Consider the following 26,894-nt stretch of genomic DNA (forward strand, 5'->3'; position numbering starts at 1 on the left):
TCTGCTGAGCTATTCGTGTATATATATCAAAACCCTTTGCTTGTAACATAAATTAGGAATTTTTTCTCCTTCATGGAAATCAGCATCAACTCTGGAATGATATACCAATCTGTATAGAGTATGTTTTTTTTAGCCATTTCCCTAAAGGAAACTAAGCTAAAATGAAAACGTGAATTTTTTTTTAACTTAGTATGTTTTCACTTTTTCTGGTGGTTCAAGTTGTATATTTTGTTGGTGTCTGTGATGAACCATCACTATTGAATTGTAAACATGGGGCATCTACGCTAGAGAGCCTCACAATTTAGTACATAAAACCCTGCCCATCTGCCAATCAAAAGTGCAGTGCAAACATAAAAACATACAATTGTCAGATAAAAAATGGTTACACACAATACATATATAAACAGTTATAATAATAAAAAGGGATAAAAACTAATAGCTTTGTTAATGAATAGTAGCAGTTGTTTGGCTGTGGATATCTTCACAGGCAGCCCCTTCATGCAATGATGAATTCCCCAAATGACTGACAATGGGCATTTGCATACCCCATAATTTATAGTTGGTGGATTTTACTCCCACCTTCCTACTTGTGACGTCACTGAGAGAGGGATATGCTGATATAAAATATAATGCTCCTTAGTGAGGCACATTTTTAGGTGAGTTGTTATAAAAACTCATAAAAATTTCCAGAAAATGGTTAGAATGGTGCAACCATCTTCATTTCACTGGGTACCTTATTTTTTATCATACTACACAAAATATGGGGCGGCTAAGCTTGAAATCCCAAATAACTTAAGTCCTTTAATTTAAAAGGCATGTAAAAATAAAAACCCCTTTACCCTACACTGGTTGTGAGGCCTCCAGTGTATTTGTAACTGGAATTTGTAATTCCTTTTATCCTCATTGTTACACTTTTGGCAGGAATGAAGATACCCCAAGCTCTTCTCTTTTGCTCTCATGCACAGGACACAAGGTCTGGAGCATTTTATTTTTACCACCAAGTATAAGACAACATTCAGTGTCAGCCTGGAGTGTTTGGGGCCCACAAGTGAAATCTTTTCATGTGTATATAGGAATCATCTGATTGGTCACCTGAATTTTAAAATCTATGAGTTTATTTAGGGACTCAGCAAATAATTTTTACATGTAATTGACTAAATATAAAGATTATTGTATAGATTAGTAATTATGTTTTTATTGTATACCTAATCAATTTCATGTTTTTCAAGTGACCTATAAGTTTAATAAAGCTATACATGCACATAAAGACATTCATCCAATATTTATCTGGTTTCTTGTATGCAAGTAAGATAAGATAGATAAGATATGATAAGATACTAATCTACTGGGGTAAATAGAACACCCCATTTCATTAAAACTTTATAAAACAAAATCTACATACACTTACAGAATATTATAAAAACTATTACAATGCTAGACATGTAAAATAGCACAAATGGAATAAGTACATAAATATATTACAAATAAAAATGAATATTAATCAGTTAATTATTGTTATCCTGGATACCCATACTTAAGCAATTTGCAGGATTATTAATGAGGTAGAGGAAGTTAGTCATACATTAATTTTTTATCAATACATCTATCACTTTTAATAATAATGGATGATGATGATATTGCAGATGGCACTGGATGTGTAACATACCATGAGACTTACTTAACATATCAAGAACAGTTTCCCACCCTTGTAGTGTTTCCCCTGTGATACGGCTACATTTCCTGATGAGTTTCTTACATTTACTTAAATAGTTTACTGATAAGCAGGACCTTATGCACAAGTGCCATAAAATAGGGTGCTCATAATTACCAACTCATATAATGTAACCAGAAGCTTGGTATTAATGTCAATTGACTTTAGTGAGCGGAGGATGAACAAATTACCTGCTGCCTACTTCCAAACCTTATCCACTTGTTTCTGCTTTTCATCCATTGTGACTCCAAGACATTTATAATCCTGAATGTGTTATTTTAATACCCCCTGCACCGCTAGGGGCTCTAAAGGTTCACTCCTATTTTGGTAAAATCAATTATAGCCCCCTTTGTCTATGCAAGGTTTAATTTCAGGCCATTCACAGTACACCATTGAGCAAAGGAAGCACAGTGCTCTTGTACACTGCATCAACTCTGTTCCAACAAACAATAGTGTCATTGGAGTAGTATTGCAGAAACATGCTTGGTCGTTTCTCCTAAAATCACCAGTATATACTGTAAACAAGAAGGGTGCTAGAACTGTTCCCTGCAGAACGCCCACTCTTGATAGAACCTCACTTGACCAATGCCTGCCAAGTCTCAGCAATTGTTCTTTGAGCCACTGAACTTTTGCAGATTTTTCTGCTAATAACTCAGGAGTAATGCAGTTGAAGGCACTGATAATGGAAAAGAAAGCAGATTGGATCACAGTGCCAGGTGTGTACACATGAGAATGTACACAATCTAGTAGGTATATCAGTACATCATCAGTTCCTAGGCCGAATAATAAGCAAACTGTAGAGGTTCCAAGTGAATTATCACTACAGCACTAAGCTGGGTCAAGTAACTTTTATTTCTAATGCTGTCAGCACTGTTTGTCTGTAATCATTTAAATTTGTTGACATCTCAGACATCATCTCATTGCAAAGCTGTAAGCCAACTGGAGAATATTGATAGTTATTACAAAAATAGACGAAAATTATCTAGGAAGATTGCAATGCTAAAGCCATTCTCTCTATGTCCCGTAGTATAAACAGTGATTTTACCACCTCAATACCAGTTATAATTGATATAAATCATTACATCACCTCCTTTTTACTTCCCACTGTAGTATCTGACAAAATTATTTAATTTTTACACAAAAATTCTAGTCTCCAGGGGTCTGTCGGTGGTTCCATCTTTATAGCCTCTTGACCCAAGCTAATAAGAGCACCAAATTCATCAAATTGAATTCATTAAAGTTTTTGTTAATAACTCCATCTTTACACCTGGAAACAAGGTTCTACCAGCTAAAGAACATGGACAGCTCAATGTGAAGTTGTTAGCAGAGTTTGAAAAGTTTGTGGTATTGGTAATGAAAGAAGTAATGATAGCATTAGCCACAAAGATGGCTACCACAGTGCAAGGAATTAGTCGAGTTGTTAGTACTATAGAAAGAACCCATGACCTTACAAATTGCCAATCAGCTATTGTCCACTGACAGTACCACATACCTTACTTAAATGATAAAAGGGTGTCGGGGTTCCCAATGCACAGTGTGCAGCACCCTGCAAACACTTTCTTGTGCCTGAGGCTGTGCTTACTTCCTGCCATCTACTCCAACAGTAGGCACTGACCATAGGGAAGACTGACCCACTACTGCCCCAAACTCTAGGACCCTTATTGTACCCCTCCTGAAATGCCCTCCTTCTTCTGTGAAGATCTCAGTATTACGCCAGCAGGCAGCTGTCTGGCAGGCACCTTAAAGCTGAGAACTACTGGGCTATTTCTCCAATTCAAACAACTTTCCTCCACTTTCCCTACAGGAACAATTCTGAACATAAGATGATGCCTTCCTACAGAAACAGATCCAGATCACAATACCTCCAAGATAGAGCATCTCACAGTGCCGGTGGCAATTCTGTTGACATACCAGACAGGACCAGCACAACATCAATTGGGACCTTACCACCACCACTTTTCCTGACCATCCAAAGGCTGTGCAGCAGATGATAGGAACAGGTCTAGGAAATATTGGGTAAAGGTGAGGGGGATGCTTTGTAAGCAGATACAGCGTGACAGCAGAGACACATAGGTGAACAAACTCACAAACCAGAAATAGAGTGAACAGAGTGACGAGCGAATAAATGATGGTCCAACTAAATGCAAACCGGATGGACTATCATGCCGCTGCAAGCTGCTGTGGTAACCATGCTGGTTCAGTATACCTTTAATTTTAAATAAATCCCCAACAATGGCACTAGCAAAACACCCCCACACCATCACACCTCATCCTTCATGCTTCATGGTGGGAAGCCACGCATATAGAGTCCATTCGTTAACCTTTTCTGCGTCACACAAAGACACAATGGCTGGAACCAAAAATCTCAAATTTGGAATTTCCTGTCTTTAGCAGTGGTTTCCTAGCAGCTATTTTACCATGAAGGCTGCTGCACACAGTCTCCTCTTAACAGTTATTGTAGAGATGTGTCTGCTGCTAGACCTCTGTGTGGCATTGACCTGGTCTCTAATCTGAGCTGCTGTAAACCTGTGATTTTCTGAAACTGGTGACTCGGATGACCTTATCCTCTGCAGAAGAGGCGGCTCTTGGACTTCCTTTCCAGGGGCAGTCCTCATGTGAGCCAGTTTCTTTGTAGTGCTTGATGGTTTTTGCAACTGCACTTGGGGACACTTTCTAACTTTTCCCAATTTTTTGGACTGACGGACCTTCATTTATTAAAATAATAATGGCCACTCATTTTTCTTTACTAAGCTGCTTTTTTCTAGCCATAATACAAATTCTAACAGTCTATTCAGTAGGACCATCAGCTGTGTATCCACCTGACTTCTGTACAACACAACTGATGGTGCCAATCCCATTTATAAGGCAAGAAATCCCACTATCCCACAATTAAACCTGTGATGTGAAAACCCAGGGCACCTGTGATGTGAAAACCTTTTCTGGTGACTACCTCTTGAAGCTCATCAAGAGAATACAAAGAGTGTGCAAGTCTCTCAGTGACTTTCCTCTCAGAAAACCAGGGTGGTGACTTACCTGCTGTTACTCACTGCTCCCATCCTTTCTCAATCAGTGCTTCTTACACCCAAATTGGGCAAAGATTGTAGAGAAAGAGGGAGAGCACATACTTATAAGATAATCACTATGCGATGTAATAAATGTTTGTATATGTAAATGTTACCAGATAAGCCAGCATAAGCCTCTCAAATGCAATATCACAGGCCAAAAAAAAAAGGAAAATAGAGGGGAAAACGCCAACTGACATACAAATTAATAAAAGGAACAAGCCAGGCAATATGTCCATGATTAAGTAATTATGATATAAAATAGGATGCATAACTAGAGTATTGCAGTGTGCTGTAAAATATCATATAGCATACGCCCCACAAAAGGGTTTTGCTCCCAAATCATGTAAATAGTGACAAATTCAACAATGCAATGTTAGATAAAGTTAGAGGGAAGGATAAGGATTGTATATTAACGGGCGTTCTGCCCGATGCGCGTTTCAACCACTGTTGGACTTTGTCAAGGGGTATAGCCAGGTAATAAATGCAAGGTATTTAAACCAACTCAGGACCAATCGTATTCTTGTATATAACAGACAATGTTTAGCCCACCTGTGTGTCCGGCGCATGATCGGCTGCATGTGATTTCTGGCGGAGGTAAGTAGGGGCCCATGATGTCAACCAAGGTGGAACAGCATCCACCCCACGTGACACCAGAGACACACCTCCCACCATCTGTCCAGAGACACAACAGCAGATAGAGCATGCACATCAGGGGTGCTCTCACGTTAAGTGCCGACAAACATAGAATTAATTAAATCACAATGAATATTGTAGTGGTATGCGGACAGTCATTAGATCACATTAAACTACAGTCATAATAGTATTAAAACAGTAAATATTTACCAAAAATAAATATTTATGATCATGATAAACAGAATTACATAGTATATAAATAGTAACATACAGGAAAAACATGCTAAAGAGAAACTGCATCGATTCCTCAATTTTTTCTAGACCTCTGCTTGCTGTTATTATATATGAAGCTATATTGTTTACTTCCAGTCATGTTATGTTAGACAGGTGCGCAAGTCATTAGCATCAGACAGCTCTGATTACTGTCTATAACACTTACGAGCCGTGCACCTGTGTGACATCACATGACCTGGGACAGATTTCTTTCCAATGCAGGTAAACTTTCTGTAGCACGTAGGATATATAGAAAGTATATTTTATTGATAAATTGTATACCTTTCCTTCATACAAACAATAACATTTATTTGCTGAAATAGGATTACTTCTCACCTGATTCACTGCTTTTTGGGAAAGGGAGATTTCATTCCAGTGCAGTGCTGATGCCTGTGACTCTTAGTAAGGTCTTCTGCACACAAGCGTATAAAAAAGGGTGTATTTACATCATTTCAAAGGGCAATACGGCCATTCCTTTTAATGGCCGTATTGTGAGCCATACCATACCATTTCCATTCCGTATGCCACATGTTTATGGGAATGTATAAAATATTGGTTGCATATGGTTGTGCACCCTATGCTGCCGTATGTATGTGCAGTATCCAGAACCAGTGTGAGGTGCATTCCAATAGTCAGTCATCCATCATTTGCCAGCCCACCGTATTTTATACAGGTTAAAAAATGTGTTGTATTTATGACCAAAATACAGCTTTATATACAGAACAAGAAAAAACATACGGTTGTGTGCATGAGGCCTAAATCTGCTGTGTACCAGCTGTGGGAATGTTAAGACTGAGGCAAGATGCACCAGTCCTTAATACCGTATATACTCGAGTATAAGCCGACCCGAGTATAAGCCGAGACCCCTAATTTCAACACAAAAAAACGGGAAAAACTATTGACTCGAGTATAAGCCGAGGGTGGGAAATGCATTGGTTACAGCCTCCCAGTATATAGTCTGCCAGCCCCTGTAGCATACAGCCTACCCAACTCCTGTAGCATACAGCCTACCCAGCCCCTGTAGAAGGAAAAAAAATAACACTGTACTCATCTTTCCGACGTCCCCCATAGGTCCTCTTTTGTCTCAGACTGTCTCAGACAGAAGAGGACCTGTGGGGGACGTCGGAAAGGTGAGTTTTGTCTTTATGTTTTTAGTTGACTCGAGTATAAGCCGAGTTAGGGTTTTTGAGCACAAATTTTGTGCTGAAAAACTAGGCTTATACTCGAGTATATAAGGCAACCCCCCCCCTTTATGTTAGAAGTTTTGTTTGGAAGTTCTGTGAAAATGTTATGATGATAATTTAATATTCCACTCATTGGGCTGAGAAGCACTACAAAAACATTGCACCATTTTTTCGATGTTTTGTCAAAATAAAACATCTCCTTTTATATAGTTGATAAACTGCTTCACTACAACATTGTGCCTCTGACAGTTTCCCATCCAATGACTTCGCGAAAGGTGACCCCCATGTGCTGCTGCCATTTAAATGCCTGTTTAATATTGCTGTATATAAAATGAGCAATCAGAGCTGGACATGTTTAAATTTCCTAATAAAAAATAAAAAAGGAAAAAAAATATTAAAAAATGTATTTTCCTCATTAAATTTAGAAAAAGTGTATATGAAAAATATTGCCACATCGGTAATAGTTGATTTAATGCTATGGGACAATGAACACTATGAAAAATCCATAATAAAAAATCTAAATAAAAAGTAATCAAAAAGATAAATGTATTCCAATATAGAACCAAACTAGCAATGACTGCTCTCAAACTGTCACATAAACTGCAAGGGCAACACAAAAACATTATTTTAGAATCAATTACTAGTTTTCCATGGAGTTATGGTCAGAGGTTACTTTACTAACATCTTATATTGGTCATCTCAGAACAAAATAATATTGTACTAGGCCTAGAGAGACCATTGTGAAAGAATAAATACACTTGATAGCAAGCTGGTTAACAGGCCGCTATTCAGGAACCTCACTTAAGTATTATTAAATACATTCATGGTTAAACCTAGGCTCGGCTAAGCTACATGGTTGAAGAAGAATGTAATATAATCTGGGCAAAATTCACTTAGCATGCGATCATTTACGTTTAAAAAAGAAAAGCAAGAGAGAAAAAGAATAGGTGCACATTGCTTCTATATTCCTGCGGCATCCGTAGCAGCTGCCTAATGACACATGTATCATTATATCCTGAAGTAGTTGCAGGGCATAAAACAGACTTGATTACACTACAGACAATTGTTTCACAATAATTCTGGGCTATTTTTCATTAGCTGTCTTTCCTTACAGCAATGTAGGGGATCATTTTTTAAAATGGAAAAGAAATATCAAATGCTACACCTCTCATAGATTCCCTTACAGTCTGGGATTTTTAATAATTCATCATGTGAAACATCTTAAACAAAATGTAGTTTTTTTAGGAAAAAACCTGAAAGGAGATAAATGGAAATAACTTGTTTTATATACACTGTGCATTAATGCAAATAATTGGTCCATTTGTTGTTATTGTAAATTTCTACATTGCCCTTAACTTTCTAGTCCACAGGCTATTGTTATTTTTCTACACAACAAAAGGGGAAATGATGACAAAAGTTGGATTAATGCTGGTGTTTACACTTATCTGAATTTCTCTGATGCCACAACTACAACCCCTATTATTTAGACAGCTAAAGATTGAATAATGACATAATTAAGGAAATCCTGGATGTTCCCCTGGCAACCAGGTGGTCACCAGTTATAAATGAAATCACATGTTGCTGTAAGACCTAGCTGTTCCCAAGTACAGACTCATTACAGACAGATTGATCCATTGTTCTCACAGTTCATTGACACACTGCCCTGAGACAAATAACATAATGTACAGAGCCTAATGCAGTAAAGCGTGTCCCTAAATGTTGTGGACATGCCTGTAAATCTAATGACAATGAATCACCCATACTGGCCTGTGCTTGAACAACATATTCTATGACTATAATATCGGATAACCACTTTTCTTTGCCGTAGTACCTAGAACTTCATGTAATAGAATTTGTTTTATACAAAAAGTTTGACATAAATGAAAAATCTTGTATTTCCAACATATAGCATAAAATCAGTTAAATGAACCAAATAGATGTTTCGTTTTTCAATCAAAATAAATAAATATTTTTTTGTAATAAAATAATAATAAATTAATAATCTTTATTTCTATATTTGTACGCTGCAGCCCTTTCCCTTTTTGCATTTCCATTTTTTACTCCCCACTTTCCAAGAAGAATAACTTTTAATTTTTCAATTTACAGAGCTCTATGTGTCACGGGTGTTCCCTTGACCCATATCGCGGGCCACAGGCTCACCCATGCCCCTCACTGGCCGCTGGCGCCACTAACTTGCGTTCGCGTCCCCGTGTCCTAGGGCACATGTGCGCCTACTTCAGGAGATTTAAAGGGCCAGCGCACCATTAATTGATGCTGGCCATTTTGCCACAAGGCTATTTAAACTTGCCTCTCCCATCACACCCTGTCGGATCTTTGTGCCTCCCCAGCGATATTCCTGCATTCCTGTGTGTTCCTGCACCTGAGTTCCCGTGTTCTGTGTTCCTCCTTTCCTGCATTCCTGTCTTCCTGTGTCCCGTGTGCCTTTGTCCCCATCTGCCTGGACATCCCATTGCTGACTTCAGATTGGACTTGACCTTGCATCTCGGCCACCTGCTTTGACTCTGTACCAGACCACGAGACTGCTCAGGTACCTCGACCTTGGCTGCCAACGCAGGCTAGTCGCTCCTGTGGAACAACCTTAGCGGCAGGCTCTGGTGAAGACCATGTGCCACTTAGATTCCGGTTCCAGGTGCCGGCTAGAACCACCTCCCGCGGTGGTCCAGTGGATACACTCATCCCGAATCCTGACAGTGTGATGGTTGGTTTTCTATTGAAGGTGGAAAACAACTCTAATTGCAGTTAATGGGGCACATTTACTAAGAATGTAGGAAAATGCACTAAAAGTGTTCTGCCCGTGTTTAATGCTCGGTACGCCAGAAATGTTTAATATGTCCCTTCCCTGCACTGGCCTGACAGAGTTCACCAACTTTTTTGTGGTGCTCCTTTAGGGTGTGCAACAGACTTTGCATGTGAAATCAGGCGCACGTCGGAGTAAGTGCCGGAATGCCCATTAATTTGTGTTGCATGGTGGCTATTGTAGCTGCGCCACAAAAGTGCTGCGTGCGACACATTTGCGGTGCAATCCCTATATCAATTGCCATCCTTTATCAATTGTCATCCTATATAGAACTACCAAATTCTTTAAAACAATTAAAGCATGTAACCCCTTGTAACCAATTCCAATATACTATATTCAACTTTAATCCCACTCCCATCATTCTCTCCTTGCTCCTAAAGATGTTTTAAGAGGAACTTTCACCACATCACTTATATGGAGATGAATAAACACAGACGAAAGGTAATATTTAAGCAGCTACCTACTCCATTCAACTGTTATATACTACGGCTCCTGGGTCCACCTCAGGAGTTTTGGACACACTCATTTTGGCAGCAGTCTGGCAAAGGATGAGATCAATCTTTTTAGGAAATGGAAATAAAAAGCATTCCTGAGAACAACCCTTTCATGACTGGATGCACTAACCAAATGCCTTTAAGTGCTAAATGGCAAATCCTGTGCGTGGATCTGCCATTAATGCATCAAAAAGGAACAAATAAAAGATCAAAGATCATAACTTGCAACTGGATATTGTGGAAGAAAGAAATGGAGAGGTGACTGAGAATTTGTGGCTTTCTTCATGAGCTTCAATGGGAGCTGTGAGAGTAGCAATTCTCAAACTTACAATTGAATGTTAGATCTCTTTTTGTCAATGTGTGTATTCCTACGTGGTCTGGCAAGCTCAGCACTGACTGGATGATGTTACAGTACACTCACCGGCCACTTTATTAGGTACACCATGCTAGTAACGGGTTGGACCCCCTTTTGCCTTCAGAACTGCCTCAATTCTTCGTGGCATAGATTCAACAAGGTGCTGGAAGCATTCCTCAGAGATTTTGGTCCATATTGACATGATGGCATCACACACAGTTGCCGCAATTTGTCGGCTGCACATCCATGATGCGAATCTCCCGTTCCACCACATCCCAAAGATGCTCTATTGGATTGAGATCTGGTGACTGTGGATGCCATTTGAGTACAGTGAACTCATTGTCATGTTCAAGAAACCAGTCTGAGATGATTCCAGTTTTATGACATGGCGCATTATCCTGCTGAAAGTAGCCATCAGATGTTGGGTACATTGTGGTCATAAAGGGATGGACATGGTCAGCAACAATACTCAGGTAGGCTGTGGCGTGGCAACGATGCTCAATTGGTACCAAGGGGCCCAAAGAGTGCAAAGAAAATATTCCCCACACCATGACACCACAACCACCAGCCTGAACCATTGATACAAGGCAGGATGGATCCATGCTTTCATGTTGTTGACGCCAAATTCTGACCCTACCATCCGAATGTCGCAGCAGAAATCAAGACTCATCAGACCAGGCGACATTTTTCCAAATCTTCTACTGTCCAATTCTGAAGAGCTTGTGCAAATTGTAGCCTCAGTTTTCTGTTCTTAGCTGAAAGGAGTGGCACCCGGTGTGGTCTTCTGCTGCTGTAGCCCATCTGCCTCAAAGTTCGACGTACTGTGCGTTCAGAGATGCTCTTCTGCCTACCTTGGTTGTAACGGGTGACGATTTGAGTCACTGTTGCCTTTCTATCAGCTCGAACCAGTCTGCCCATTCTCCTCTGACCTCTGGCATCAACAAGGCATTTCTGCCCACAGAACTGCCGCTCACAGGATGTTTTTTCTTTTTCGGACCATTCTCTGTAAACCCTAGAGATGGTTGTGCGTGAAAATCCCAGTAGATCAGCAGTTTCTGAAATACTCAGACCAGCCCTTCTGGCACCAACAACCATGCCACGTTCAAAGGCACTCAAATCACCTTTCTTCCCCATACTGATGCTCGGTTTGAACTGCAGGAGATTGTCTTGACCATGTCTACATGCCTAAATGCACTGAGTGCTGCCATGTGATTGGCTGATTAGAAATTAAGTGTCAACGAGCAGTTAGACAGGTGTACCTAATAAAGTGGCCGGTGAGTGTATGTTGAGTTAGGAACCTAAATAGAGATCCTGGAAGTAGATAAAAAGAACTTTCTTTGTCTGGCAGCTGTTGGATGATGGAGAGGACAGGTAACAGAAGGTCAGAGACAGACAAGTGTTCAGATAAGGACTCAGAAGGACAAACAACAGATACAGAAATAGAAAGATTAGTAGGACGGACACAGTTGCCATCGGGGGTGGGGGGGTCCTGACTAGAGAGGGAACCAAGGCATCCGGAGAATCATAAAAGTAGAGGGGCGCCAGCACAGCCTGCACTCCGTTGAGTACAGTACAGGCTGAGCACATCCCAGCGTTCTTATAAGTTTGGGATATGGCGGGTGAGGGGAATGTAAACAGATGCGCAAGAAGCACTGAAATAATATCGGTAAATGATAAAAGTTTGCCAGTATATTTTGTGGATTACACAGCAGGGTGGCAACAAAGTTAATAAGTTTGATGTGGAAGCCATGAAAACAACCCAAAATTTTGCCTGACACAGCTCTTTTGAAAAGGGGACCATGTATGGAGGCAGTGAACTAGTAGTAGATTAAAGGTGCTGCAGTTAAAACTATGTTAGTTGGATCTTGAGATGGAGCTGGCGCTCCGCTGCCAGGCGAGCTTTCGCCAATCCAAGCCCCTGTCTCTAGGCTACTCCCCAAATAGCACTTCTAAGAACCTTTTGTATAAGATCAAGTACAGTAGCGTTCTTATAAGTTTGGGATATGGCGGGTGAGGGGAATGTAAACAGATGCGCAAGAAGCGCTGAAATAATATTGGTAAATGATAAAAAAATTGCCAGTATATTTTGTGGATTACACAGCAGGGTGGCGACAAAGTTAACAAGTTTGATGTGGAATCCATGAAAACAACCCAAAATTTTGCCTGAACCAGTTCGTTTGATAAGGAGACCATGTATGGAGGCAGCTATATGGACGACTTTTGGAGGCAGCTATGGCGATGACGTGTGGAGGTAGCAATGGAGACAACGTGTGGAGCCAGCTAAAAAGACGACATGTGGAGGCTGCTATGGAGACAATTTAATTTGGATAGTGCCTGTATGTGGCAGTCCAAAAAAGTTTTCAAACCAGAGGAGCAGGTAGGTGGTCCTCCAGAAAAATTAAATAGATTGAGTGCCTGTATGTGGCACTCCCAAAAATAGCTTAAAACAGAGGACTGGGTAGGTGGCCCTCCAGAAAAATTAAATACATAGAGTACTATAGCTAGAGCCAGTTGGCCCTGGCAAAAAATAGCCAGTTTCCTCTGCTTTAGTGTACAAAGAGGAGGAGAAGGAGGACAATGAGGAGGAGGAGTGCATACATTATTCAGGTTGAGCTTCTTTCACCTGGTGGAGAATGAAAATCCGGAGAAATCCAGGCTTTATTCATCTTGATAAGCGTCAGCCTGTCAGCGCTGTCAGTCGACAGGCGTGTACGCTTATCGGTGATGATGCCACCAGCTGCACTGAAAACCCGCTCGGACATGACGCTAGCGGCAGGGCAGGCAAGAACCTCCAAGGCGTACAGCGCCAGTTCGTGCCACATGTCCAGCTTTGAAACCCAGTAGTTGTAGGGAGCTGTGTGATCATTTAGGACGATGGTATGGTCAGCTACGTACTCCCTCACCATCTTTCTGTAAAGATCAGCCCTACTCTGCCGAGACTGGGGACAGGTGACAGTGTCTTGCTGGGGTGACATAAAACTGGCAAAGGCCTTGTAAAGCGTATCCCTGCCAGTGCTGGAAAAGCTGCCTGCTCGCCTACTCTCCCTTGCTACTTGTCCCGCAGAAGTACGCCCTCTGCCGCTAGCGCTGTCAGAAGGGAAATACTGTTTCAGCTTGTGCACCAGGGCCTGCTGGTATTCATGCATTTTCACACTCTTTTCCTCTCCAGGGATGAGAGTGGAAAGATTTTGCTTGTACCGTGGGTCCAGGAGAGTGAATACCCAGTAATCGGTGCTGGAATAAATTCTTTGAACGCGAGGGTCACGTGATAGGCAGCCTAGCATGAAATCTGCCATATGCGCCAGAGTCCCAACGCGCAAGAATTCACTCCCCTCACTGGCCTGACTGCCCATTTCCTCCTCCTCCAACTCCTCCAACTCCTCTTCTTCTGCCCATACACGCTGAACAGTGAAGGAATGAACAATGGTCCCCTCTTCTGTCTCGCCAACATTCTCCTCCTCTTCCTCCTCATCCTCCTCCACCTCCTCCGATATGCGCTGAGAAACAGACCTAAGGGTGCTTTGGCTATCAACAAGGGAATCTTCTTCCCCCGTCTCTTGTGACGAGTGCAAAGCTTCCGACTTCATGCTGACCAGAGAGTTTTTCAACAGGCCAAGCAGCGGGATGGTGAGGCTGATGATGGCGGCATCGCCACTGACCATCCGTGTTGACTCCTCAAAGTTACTCAGCACCTGACAGATATCAGACATCCACGTCCACTCCTCATTGTAGACTTGAGGAAGCTGACTGACCTGACTACCAGTTCTGGTGGAAGTTGACATCTGGCAGTCTACAATCGCTCTGTGCTGCTGGTAAACTCTGGATAACATGGTTAATGTTGAATTCCACCTTGTTGGCACGTCGCACAACAGTCGGTGAGTGGGCAGTTGGAGGCGGCGCTGCGCTGCCCTGAGAGTGGCAGCATCTGTGCTGAACTTCCTGAAATGCGCACAGATGCGGCGCACCTTCGTGAGTAAATCAGACAGATTGGGGTATGTCTTGAGGAAACGCTGAACTATGAGATTTAACACATGGGCCAGGCATGGCACATGTGTCAGTCTGCCGAGTTGCAGAGCCGCCACCAGGTTACGGCCATTGTCACACACAACCATGCCTGGCTTCAGGTTCAGCAGTGCCAGCCACAGATCGGTCTGCGCCGTGATGCCCTGTAATAGCTCTTGGGCGGTGTGCCTTTTATCGCCTAGGCTCAGCAGTTTGAGCACCGCCTGCTTTCGCTTAGCGACGGCACTGCTGCTGTGCCTAGAGCTACAGACTGATGGCGCCATGCCCACGGATGGTAATTCGGAGGAGGAGGTGGAGGAGGGGTGGGAGGAGGAGGAGGCATAGTAGTCCTTTGAGACCTGGACCGAGGTAGGCCCCGCAATCCTCGGCGTCGGCAGTATATGACCAGCCCCAGGGTCAGACTCGGTCCCAGCCTCCACCAAGTTAACCCAATGTGCCGTCAGCGATATATAGTGGCCCTGCCCGGCAGCACTCGTCCACGTGTTCGTGGTCAGGTGGACCTTGTCAGAAACGGCGTTGGTCAGGGCACGGATGATGTTCTCTGAAACGTGCTTGTGCAGGGCTGGGACGGCACATCGGGAAAAGTAGTGGCGGCTGGGGACCAAATACCGAGGGGCGGCCGCCGCCATGAGGTTTCGAAAGGCCTCGGTCTCTACCAGCCTATAGGGCAGCATCTCCAGGCTAAGCAACTTGGAGATGTGGACGTTGAGGGCTTAGACGTGTGGGTGGGTTGCGCTATACTTCCTTTTGCGCTCCAGCATCTGGGGTATGGAGAGCTGAACGCTGGTGGATGCTGTGGAGGATTGTGGAGGCAAAGATGGGGTTTTCGCATGGGAGGTGTTGGGGCACGGGGGTCCTGGGCAGGGGGCTGACTAGCAGATGACACAGGGGAAGGAGCAGTGGTGTGCCCGGCCGGAGGTGAACGGGTTTGGTGCCATTGAGTGGGGTGTTTAGCATTCATATGCCTGCGCATACTGGTGGTAGTTAAGCTAGTAGTTGTGGAACCCCTGCTGATCCTGGTTTGGCACAGGTTGCACACCACAGTCCGTCGGTCATCCGGTGTTTCCTTAAAGAACCTCCAGACTTCTGAAAATCTAGCCCTCGCCACGGGAGCTTGAGTACAGGAAACATTTGGCGCTGATGCACCAGCTCTGGCCCTGCCTCTCCGTCTGGCCCCACCACTGCCTCTTCCAACCTGTTCTGCTATAGGACTCGCCTCCGTCTCAGAAGCACTGTGTTCACCCGGCCTATCAACCCAGCTTGGGTCTGTCACCTCATCATCCTCTGATCCCTCAGTCTGCTCCCCCCTCGGACTTCCTGCCCTGACAACAACTTCACCACTGTCTGACAACCGTGTCTCCTCATCGTCCGACACCTCTTTACACACTTCTTCCATTACGTCAATAATGTCATCATCACCCACAGACTGCGACTGGTGGAAAACCTGGGCATCGGAAAATAGCTCAGCAGCAACCGGACAAGTGGTTTGGGACTGTGGGAAGGGTCCAGAAAACAGTTCCTCAGAGTATGCCGGTTCAAATGCCAAATTTTGCTGGGAGGGGGCAGACTGGGGGGAAGGAGGCTGAGGTGGAGGAGCTGGAGGAGTGCTGATTTCGGTGACATGGGTGGACTGCGTGGAAGACTGACTGGTGGACAAATGGCTCGAAGCATTGTCCGCAATCCACGACATCACCTCTTCGCACTGTTCTGGCCTCAACAGTGCTCTACCACGAGTCCCAGTAACTTGAGACATGATGAACCTAGGGAGTGTAGCTCTGCGGCGTTCCCCTGCTCCCTCATCAGCAGGTGGTGTCTCACCCCGCCCAGGACCACGGCCTCTGACCCCTGCAGTAGTTGGACGCCCACGTCCACGCCCTCGTCCTCTACCCCTACCCCTCGGGTTAAACATTTTCCAAATTAAAGTGTAAAATTTAAGTTTTTTTTTTTGTGTTTATTTTTTTTTTATTTAAAACAAAACGATGCTATCCTATTGCTACGGCTAGTTTCTAACCTACACTGACAGCACACAACTGGATTTTGTGCTGTGCCTGATGACTTTGAGTTATAAAAAGAAATAAAGGTAAAAAAAAAATAAATCAGCAGACTCTGCCTAATTCCAATCAAACCCCTAATAAATTGTCCCACTTCGGTGTTTGAGGTGGATATGCGTGTCACTAAGAGCTAAACACAACGGTCGCAAGTCTCCCAGCAAATTCCTCACAATATGGTACTAGCTGCACTACTAATGCCAGCAAGCCCAGCCACAAGCAAACAAAAAAAAGGAAAATATAACGCTATTGTAGGCCTAAGTAAGCCGTTGGGGTTCTCCTATGGCTATTTTGTAGCCTACAATGAAAGCACACTGCTTTGCAAGATGACTTGAGCTATAAAAAGAAATAAAGGTAAAAAAAAATAAATCAGCAGACTCTGCCTAATTCTAATCAAACCCCTAATAAATTGTCCCACTTCGGTGTTTGAGGTGGATATGCGTGTCACTAAGAGCTAAACACAACGGTCGCAAGTCTCCCAGCAAATTCCTCACAATATGGTACTAGCTGCACTACTAATGGCAGCAAGCCCAGCCACAGGCAAACCAAAAAAAAGTAAAATAAAACGTTATTGTAGCCCTAAGAAGGGCTGTTGGGTTCTTGTAGAATCACTCCTGCCTAACACTATTCTAATAGAACACCCTAACGCTTTCCTTGACCAGCAGCAGCTTTCTCCCTAGCGGCATCCAGACAGAGAATGATGCGAGCAGCGTGGGCAGGGGCTAGTCTATTCCAGGGTCACCTGATCAGGCCAGCCAACCACTGCTATCGACGTGTAAGGGTACCACGTCATGCTGGGTGGAGTGCAGAGTCTCCTGGCTTGTGATTGGCTCTGTTTCTGGCCTCCAAAAATCACAACGGCGGGAGATGCCATTTTCTCGAGCGGGAGAAGTATTCGTCCGAGCAACGAGCAGTCTCGAGTACACTAATGCTCGAACGAGCATCAAGCTCGGACGAGTATGTTCGCTCATCTCTACCCATTTTCAAATCTGCACCCCTCGAACTATTAGAAACAGCTTTCAGGAAGATTGTTAACCCCTTGAGATCTTCATAGTAATTGAATCAAAATGGAGGTGAAATTTAGAATGGTCAAATTTTGTTGGTTATATGTTCATTTAGCCCTAAAATTTACACATTTCCAAAAGATAGAAAGAGAAAGCCCACCTTACAATTTGTTATGCAATTTCTCCCGAACACAGATCCCCCACATGTGGCCGTTACTTTTTTTATGGGTGCACGACGAGGCAAGAAGGGAAGGAGGGACCTACATCTTCCAGGATTTTAGTTTCCTCATTGGCCCATTTTGCAGGCTTTAAAATTTTAGCTTTTTCATTATTGGGGCCATGTGATGGCATTTTTTTGCGGGACAAGATGCTTTTTCAAGCGTTACCATTTTGGGGCTGGTATCCCCTATTATTGAAAATTTAGGAACTTTTTTTGAGGTCAGGAGTAGAAGGGCATCAATTCTGTACTGGATTTTTAACTTTTTTTTCTTTTTTTGTGTTCACTGTATAGCCTAATAATCATGATTTCTTTATTCTATGGCTCGATACAATTACGGGGATACCAGACTTGAATATTTTTTCTTATGTTTTACTAAATTTGCCAAATAAAACCCTAACGTGGGGGAAAATCTATCATTTTTGCATCGCCGTCTTCCAAGTGGCATAACATTTTTACTTTTTTGGTGACAGAGCTGGTTGATGGCTTGCTTTTTGCGAGACATGTTGTACAACAGTATCATTCTGGAGTACATATGTTTTGTTGATCACCTTTTTATTGAATTTTTTGTGGGATTCAATAGGTAAAAATCATAATTTTTGGCGTGTTTTTAAAGTTTTTTTTTATGGGGTTCATTGTACAGGTTCAATAATTATTTACTTTTATTTTACGGATTGTTACAGACTAGAGATGAGCGAGTATACTCGTCCGAGCTTGATGCTCGTTCGAGTATTAAGGTACTCGAGACGGCTCGTTGCTCGGACGAGTATTTCCCCTGCTCGAGATCGAGCATTTAATTAAAAAAACACAGTGAAGAACAATGAAGAATAGAATAAAAACAGTGAACACAGTGAACACAGGATCATTTAAGTGAAAAACACAGTGAAGAACACAGTGAAGAATAGATTACAGATGTTCGGCACATCTGCTTACTTGTCGGAAGATACGCGCGGAACGGTGCGAACAAAATAGTATGTGAAGAACAATATATATGTGTGAAGAACACGGTGAGCAGCACAGAGACATGGGGCAGCGGCAGCACGGAGACATCAGGGAGCGGCACGGAGACATCGGGGCACGGAGACATCGAGGGGCACGGAGACATCGAGGGGCACGGAGACATCGAGGGGCACGGAGACATCGAGGGGCACGGAGACATCGAGGGGCACGGAGACATCGAGGGGCACGGAGACATCGAGGGGCACGGAGACATCGATGGGCACGGGGAGACATCGAGGGGCACGGAGACATCGAGGGGCACGGAGACATCGAGGGGCACGGAGACATCGAGGGGCACGGAGACATCGAGGGGCACGGGGAGACATCGAGGGGCACGGAGACATCGAGGGGCACGGGGAGACATCGAGGGGCACGGGGAGACATCGAGGGGCACGGAGACATCGGGGCACGGAGACATCGGGGCACGGAGACATCGAGGGGCACGGAGACATCGAGGGGCACGGAGACATCGAGGGGCACGGAGACATCGAGGGGCACGGAGACATCGAGGGGCACGGAGACATCGAGGGGCACGGAGACATCGAGGGGCACGGAGACATCGAGGGGCACGGGGAGACATCGAGGGGCACGGGGAGACATCGAGGGGCACGGAGACATCGGGGAGACTTCAGTGGAAGAAGAGCAGCGGATCCCGGGACAGCGTATCTCCCGACAAGTAAGCAGATGTGCAGAACATCTGCAATCTATTCTTCACTGTGTTTTTCACTTAAATGATCCTGTGTTCACTGTTTTTATTCTATTCTTCACTGTTCTTCACATCTGTTAACTTGTCGGGAGATAATATACGCGCGGAACAGTGAAGAATAGATTGCAGATGTTTGCATACATCTGATCACTTATCAGAAGACATTCTTTTTCAATTAATTAACACATTTTATTCCCGAACCATGGTCCCTTTGAAAAATGCTCGAGTCTCCCATTGACTTCAATGGGGCTCGTTATTCGAGACGAGCACTCGAGCATCTGGAAAAGTTCGTCTCGAATAACGAGCACTCGAGCATTTTAGTGCTCGCTCATCTCTATTACAGACGCATTGATAATATATATGTGTGTGTTTATGCGTTTTGAGCGTTACATGTCTATTTATATGTTTTGGGGCTTATGGGCATTTTTATTGATTTGTAAACTTATCTTTTATTGAATAACATTTATTTTTATTTTTTACTACTTCCACCATGGGACATGAACACGCACCATCTGATTGCTTGTTTATGATAATACTCTGCAATACTGATGTATTACAGGGTATTAGCTGTGTCAGCACATGCATAGGCTGACACTGCACCTTTAAGATTACATCACTGATGCCATCTTAATGAAAGTGCCTTCAGGCATCTCGGGGTCCTGATCGGACCCCAGGGTGCTATTGCAACGATCGTCACCCCCCGAAAACGGCGGGGGGGCGATCGTGGGGGAAAGACGCTGCAAAGGCACTGACCACGGCATTAAACAGGTTAAACACCCGCGATCGAAGCCCATTGATTACTGCTGACATCCCGCGACCCCCGATGCCGGCTTGGTTGAAACACTGCTGTCTACACGGTGGCCTTAATTGGCAGTCTACGTAAGGAGAACTCTTACTTCCCGACAGTCACATAATGACTAGAAACAATATTATTCCTCATGTAAACACACTGGACTACTGATTTGAAAAGTTTGATACACTTTAAGAATTTTTATATCCTGGGGAAAACAAGTATTTCCCTACAAGACACAAGTCAGGAGAAATGTCAATTGTGTGTGTGGAATGGATCAGAACAATTCCTTATAGGGGAATTTTACAAAATGTGTGAAGAGTAGAGTTAGTATAGGGCTGTATATGACACTGAATTAAAGTCCTTATCTGTATTGTGCACCATGACATTTTGTTAAACACCTTCCAGGTTTTGTTAATAGAATTTGTCAGATGTGACCTCTTAATATTAATGCATTGAATTATTGAGGATGAGTAGCACACAAACCCTTGTCACCTGAAATGTTAATAATGTAATTTCATATAGACTAATTATTCAGAAAAGATAACCAAACAGTAAATCAGCCTTGCTTAATTCAGGCTAGTGACATTCAGGTTTTGGAAAGACTTTTTTGCCCTACGATTATATTATATGTGAGTAATGATGTACTTTACACTGGAGAGGACATTACACACTGTTTTTCCAGTCAGATTAAAACATTGAATTGTATGGGTAGATTGGACTTCTCTCATACATTTCAATAAGAAAGAAGTATGTCCACTCAGCATGGACATCTAGGATGGCCTCAGAAAGACCTAATTTTCCATATGCTTTCAATGAACAGTATAGTAGGCTTATTGCATAACTCACTGTAAAGTGTTGAAGTCGTGATAAGGCTGTGAAAAATAGAATATAAAAATATTGAAGAATGAGCCTTAACTTGCTGATATGTGAGGGTGTTGACTTCTGGGACCCCGACTGATCTTTGGAACAGGTTCCTGTCATCCTCTTGTCTTGGAGAAGAAAGCCAACCATGCACATTGCTTCTCTCTTTTTTAATTTATAGAACTGACTGACATATATAGGACAGTTCCATAGAGAATTAACTCCAGTGGTCAAATCAAGGATATTAATTTATCTTCGCACAGGTCCAACAGGATGGCCACCTAATAATTAACACTGATGACCATGGGAAAACAAAAATTTTAAGTTTCTTATCTTCCTTTATTATCAACATCTAGATATCCTCTGTCTTCTTAACACAAACGTAATACTTTATCCCATAGAGTAAGAAATAAAAAGTCTGAATCAATAATTATAAAAGTTGATTTTAGAAGCAAGGAAGCCATGTGTAACCAATATAAGAATATTATGGAAGTCACAGAGACACAAATGTGTCTGAGGTAAAACTATTCTAGTTGCCCATGGAAAGCAATCAGAGCTCAGCTTTAATTTTATAAACAGATGTTGGAAAATGAAAGCTGAGCTCTGGAAGGTTGCCATTGGCAACTAGAACAGTTTTGCTCTTAGACACTTCTATAATTAATTTTTCCCATAATGACTGGCTGGATCTTTCATGAGAGTAAGTCTCCCTGATCTATCATAAAGGATTTTGATGGTTGATTTTCTTTAACCACTCACCCCTGTGGGATCCATGCCTGGTTCATCTTAATGAATGTAAGAATGTCTGTGTTTGCTTTCTATAGGTGGATCTTCTTGTTGGTGATGAAACCCTAGGTGCTATACACAAACTATGACAGCACACTTGCTACATGGTAGGCCACCACCTCCAAGGCATAGAGAGCCATGCTTTGGGATCATTTACAATATGGTCTATTTGTAGTAAATAGAAAAATATGGCTCTCCAGTGACAATACTACACATATAGATATACACCTGACATCTATATACAACAAATATTAATATAAAAGTTACCAGCAATGACACATAATAATATCCTGCACATATAATTATATGCCAAAAATGAATATACTGCAGCATAAATATATATCAGCAGTAAATCAGTCAAATATAATGTCCCCTAGATACACTGTTACCTCTCAAATGTATTATAACATATACTACTGTATACTTATCCCTCTTTAATTCATAGTTAACACTAGCAAATCCTATTTAATTTAGATAGCAGGGCCTCAGTATATATGTAGCCCCAGTACATGCCTTCCATTATATATGTAGCCCCAGGCTCCCATTACATGCCCAGCACTATACAGGTAGCCCCCACATGTGCCCCAAGAGTATACGGGTAACCCCAACACATGGATAGGATGGTGCGTACAGAGTGGGTAGGCAATCAACTACTCCTCGTGCTGGCTCTGGGCCTCTAGAAACCCAGTGGGCCTGGAGCACTTGCTCCCCCTGTCCCTCTCTGGTAGCCCCCCCACTGGTTGGCTGTCTAGGTTGTTATAAACAGAGAGTACAGAGCTGGAAAGTGCTATGTGGAGTGCCCAGAACCTGTAACTTTTCCATGATTTTCCAGCTCAATGCTCTGCCAAGATCTCCCAGTGCATGAACAAACATACCAAAGCTAGGAACTTGTTGAAAAAAACTTCCACATTCAGCACCACAGGAAATCTCATTATTAAAATCTTTCTATATTCATGCAATCCCCATACATATTGCTTACCGGGTTGTACAAAGCATTGCAGACCAATGAGTTTCAACTGTTTAAATAGACGGTTAAACCGTTGGTTTGTAATGCATCTTAGACTGCTGTAAGTAATATGTATATAGGTTGCATAAATAAAGGAAGATTTTAATAAGAAGATTTCCTGTGGTACTGGATATGGATTTTTTGGGATATTTGTTCATGCACATATTGGCAGAGTGGAATTTCTTCCCGTTCAATAGAATGGGATCAATGGCTACAGTTACTTGAAGCTCAATGCTCTCAGGTTATATGGACAGACTCTTCAAGGTGAATACAATTTGTATTTGTTTAAAAAACAAATTTTTGTATTCAGAGTTGAACATGTAGTAATTATAGAGAATCTGAACCTGTGATACAAAAAACCATTGAGGTGCTTTTGGATAAATGTAAACTGAGCATGATAATTGATATATTGTAAAACACATCTATATATCTATATGTATTGTTGCTATAGATCTGTATTAATGTATTTGGAAAGCCAGACCAGTTTCCAGCGGAATACTGATTTTAAAGTACTATAGATGCCTGTAAGTAATTATGTGATAAAATGTTAGCATGGCAGTTCTTACTAAACAAAGAGCTGTGAGTACTGACATGTCATTTCAATAATGTTTTCTTGCATCCATACTAAAGCCTGAGAAAATTTCTGGCGTATTTTGAGGTTAACCTCAAAGCTGGTTGGAATCAAGTTTTGACAGATTCCGGTAAGAGGAAATCCTTTTTCCTAAATCACTTAAATGAAACATATTTGTTCAGAATCTGGACTCAGATAATGTTCTCATTGTAATTGAAGCAACAACCTAAATATCTTATTTAATTTGTTCTAGGACTTCATTGTTGCATAAGGTACATAATGAGATGTTGGGGGGGTTTGCCCAAATTCATACAATAAGTCACAGTAACCGACTAGGAGTCTGTACATGTACTTGGGAGTTTCTATTAAAATATTCATAACATTCTTAGCATACCGAATATTAGGAAACAATACAATATTGTGACTTTGGGAAATTAATTATTTTTAATAATTATTATAACAATTGATCTGAGATGAACAAGGACGAATGCCATATATGACAAATAATTACTGAATGTCTGAGTTTGGGAACAATGGTGCAGATTTATCAGAAAAGTTGTAATTACAATAATTACATTGCAGAGTTAGACAGTCTTATGCTATACCAGGTTTATCAGTGTGTCTTATGCTGAATGGTAAATCTGTAGTTTAACCCCTTCCCGCCGCGGCCCTTTTTCAATTTTGCGTTTTCATTTTTCACTCCCCACATTCAAAAATCTGTAACTTTTTTATTTTTCCATGTACAGAGCTGTGTGATGGCTTATTTTCTGCGTAACAAATTACACTTCAAAATGGTGGTATTTAATATTTCATGCCGTGTACCGAGAAGTGGGAAAAAAATTCCAAATGCAGTGAAATTGGTAAAAAAACCGAATTTGTGCCGTATTCTTGTGGGCTTGGATTTTACGGATTTCACTGTGCACCCCAAATGACATGTCTCCTTTATTCTTTGGGTCGGTACGATTACGGGGATACCAAATTTGTATAGGTTTTATAATGTTTTCATACATTTAAAAAAATTAAAACCTCCTGTACAAAATTTTTTTGGGGAATTTTGCCATCTTCTGGGGCTAATAACTTTTTCATACTTTGGTCTATGGAGCTGTGGGTGGTGTAATTTTTTGCGGATTTTGATGACATTTACAATGCTATCATTTTCAGGACTGTACGACCTTTTGATCACTTTTTATAGAATTTAAAAAAAAAAGTTAAATGGCAAAAAAGTGCCATTTTCGACTTTGGGCACGATTTTCCGTTACTGGGTTAAAAGCAGTGAAAAACCATTATCATATTTTGATAGATCGGGCATTTTTGAACGCGGCAATACCTAATGTGTTTATGATTTTTACTGTTTATTTATATTTATATCAATTCTAGGAAAAGGGGGTGATTTGAATTTTTAGGTTTTTTTATTATAATTTTTTTATTTTAACTTTTTTTTTATTTTTACTATTTTTCAGACTCCCTAGGGTACTTTAACCCTAGGTTGATTGATCGATCCTATCATATACTGCCATACTACAGTATGGCAGTATATGGGGATTTTACCACTCATACATTACCATGTGCTGACAGCACATGGTAATGAATGGGTTAATCCGAAGTAGCTTCGGGTCTTCGTGAGACCCGAAGTTACCATGGCGACGGATCGCCGCTCCCCGATTACGTCACGGGGAGCGACGATCCACGGAAAGATGGCGGCGCATGCGCGCCGCCGTCTTTTTGAAGCCGCCGGCACCTCTGCCGGCGGCGATCAGCGGTAAAACACCCGCGATCGGTGCCGGCAACGATCACGGGTGTTACCGGTAAGCCTTTGCTGCCCGCGAGCCCTCTCCATGTACCGGGACCCGACATGTGACGTACTATTACGTCACATGTCGGTAAGGGATTAAGACTGCCTAGTTGTACTTTGCACCTCCCATTACATGGCTTAGTTTACGCTGCTCAAAAATTCTGGTGCATTAGCATTATTTGTGGTGCATGAACTTATTTGCACACTTAATTTCCAGGCACTTTTACAACTGGTGTGATAATGTCTAAAACCCTGGATAAATGTGGTTTATTTCATAAATCATAAATTTGCCCCAATATCTCTATTTCAATGGGAAATACAGGCATCCATTTAATTGTCTCTATTTGCGACGGAACCATGATTCGGCCAGGCACTCATCTATCAATGGAGAGGGAAAGGGTAAGGAGCGCTCATTCCCCTACTTTTCTCCACTGTGTGCTATGCCCGGATTCCGACCCGAGTGAGCACATGGTCATGTGCAAGTAGCCTTTGCACTTATTTTCCTGTTATAGTAATGAATAAGTTGGTCCGCAATTCCCTTTTTAAAATTGTCATATCATTAAAAAGCCTCTTTCCTTGTATCTCATAGCACAAAAACTAAGCTGTGTTGCAGTTCCCCACAGAATAGGTGATCTGCAGTACACCTATGTAAGAAAAAACATTTGTTCTTCAGAGATTCCCTTTTAGGCTTTTTTGCACAATAGTGAAATTCCTACTCCTAAATTCTGCTTTGTTAACCATTCCTCCCAATGTAGGACTTTCCAGATAAACAACCATGATTGGGCGATCAAATATATAATGTGGCTCTTATTATGATCTCTATGATTCATACAAAAATAAGGGAAGAGCACTCTGTTCTGTGCTTCATGATTATGGAGTGTTGCAGTCAAGGGTAGCATCTGCTAGAGGCTTAAGATGTTTTGTTAGGCTGCTGACTACCCTGTCCACCAAATGTCACAAATGTCACATTGTCACATTGGCAATAGTGACCACTGGATCTCACACATTTTAAATTGATGGCCTAAACTCAGTTTTTTTTACTTCCTAGTTAGGAAAAATTGAAAATGTGGGAAATTTGACATAAAAATTATACAATTTACCTACAATGGTATTTCATTAAATATCAGACCTTGAACTAGTGAACTGACTTGATATTAATTCATCTCAGTAGTTACAGATGTGGTCTGGTAAAGTCCTATCAAGTCCATGTACGACAAGTTCTTAGGCACTTAAGGGCCAATCGTCTCTGTGCTAAACTGGAAAAGTGGCAGTTTCATTAGAAGAGTCTTCCGTTTCTTGGATACATCATCTTCGGTGAGGGCTTACAGATGGATTCAGCCAAGTTATCTGCAGCACTTCAGTGGCCTCGCCCAGTAGGACTTTGTGCCATACAGAGATTCCTGAGTTTCGCTACTACCGGCAGTTTATACCACATTTTTCCTCTCATATGTCTCCCATTGTGGCCTTAACTTGTAGCCGAAGAAGCATTTTTTGCAAGCTTAAATCTGCCTTTGCTTCTGCCCCTGTCCTTAGACAGCCTGACACTGAGAAACCATTT

At 42.2% G+C, this 26,894-nt stretch overlaps 1 long non-coding RNA gene across 2 annotated transcripts in view; it reads right to left on the reverse strand.

The window, feature by feature from the left end:
* Positions 1-22,989, reverse strand: part of LOC140134067 (uncharacterized) — a 43,400-nt gene extending 20,411 nt beyond the window's left edge. For both annotated transcript variants that reach the window (XR_011856062.1, XR_011856061.1), the window contains exon 1: positions 22,947-22,989. This is a non-coding gene — a long non-coding RNA (uncharacterized lncRNA). The remainder of the gene's footprint in view (positions 1-22,946) is intronic.
* Between the last annotated feature and the right edge of the window lie 3,905 nt (positions 22,990-26,894).

Source organism: Engystomops pustulosus, chromosome 5 (genome assembly GCF_040894005.1).
Source record: "Engystomops pustulosus chromosome 5, aEngPut4.maternal, whole genome shotgun sequence".
NCBI classification, from domain to species: domain Eukaryota; kingdom Metazoa; phylum Chordata; class Amphibia; order Anura; family Leptodactylidae; genus Engystomops; species Engystomops pustulosus.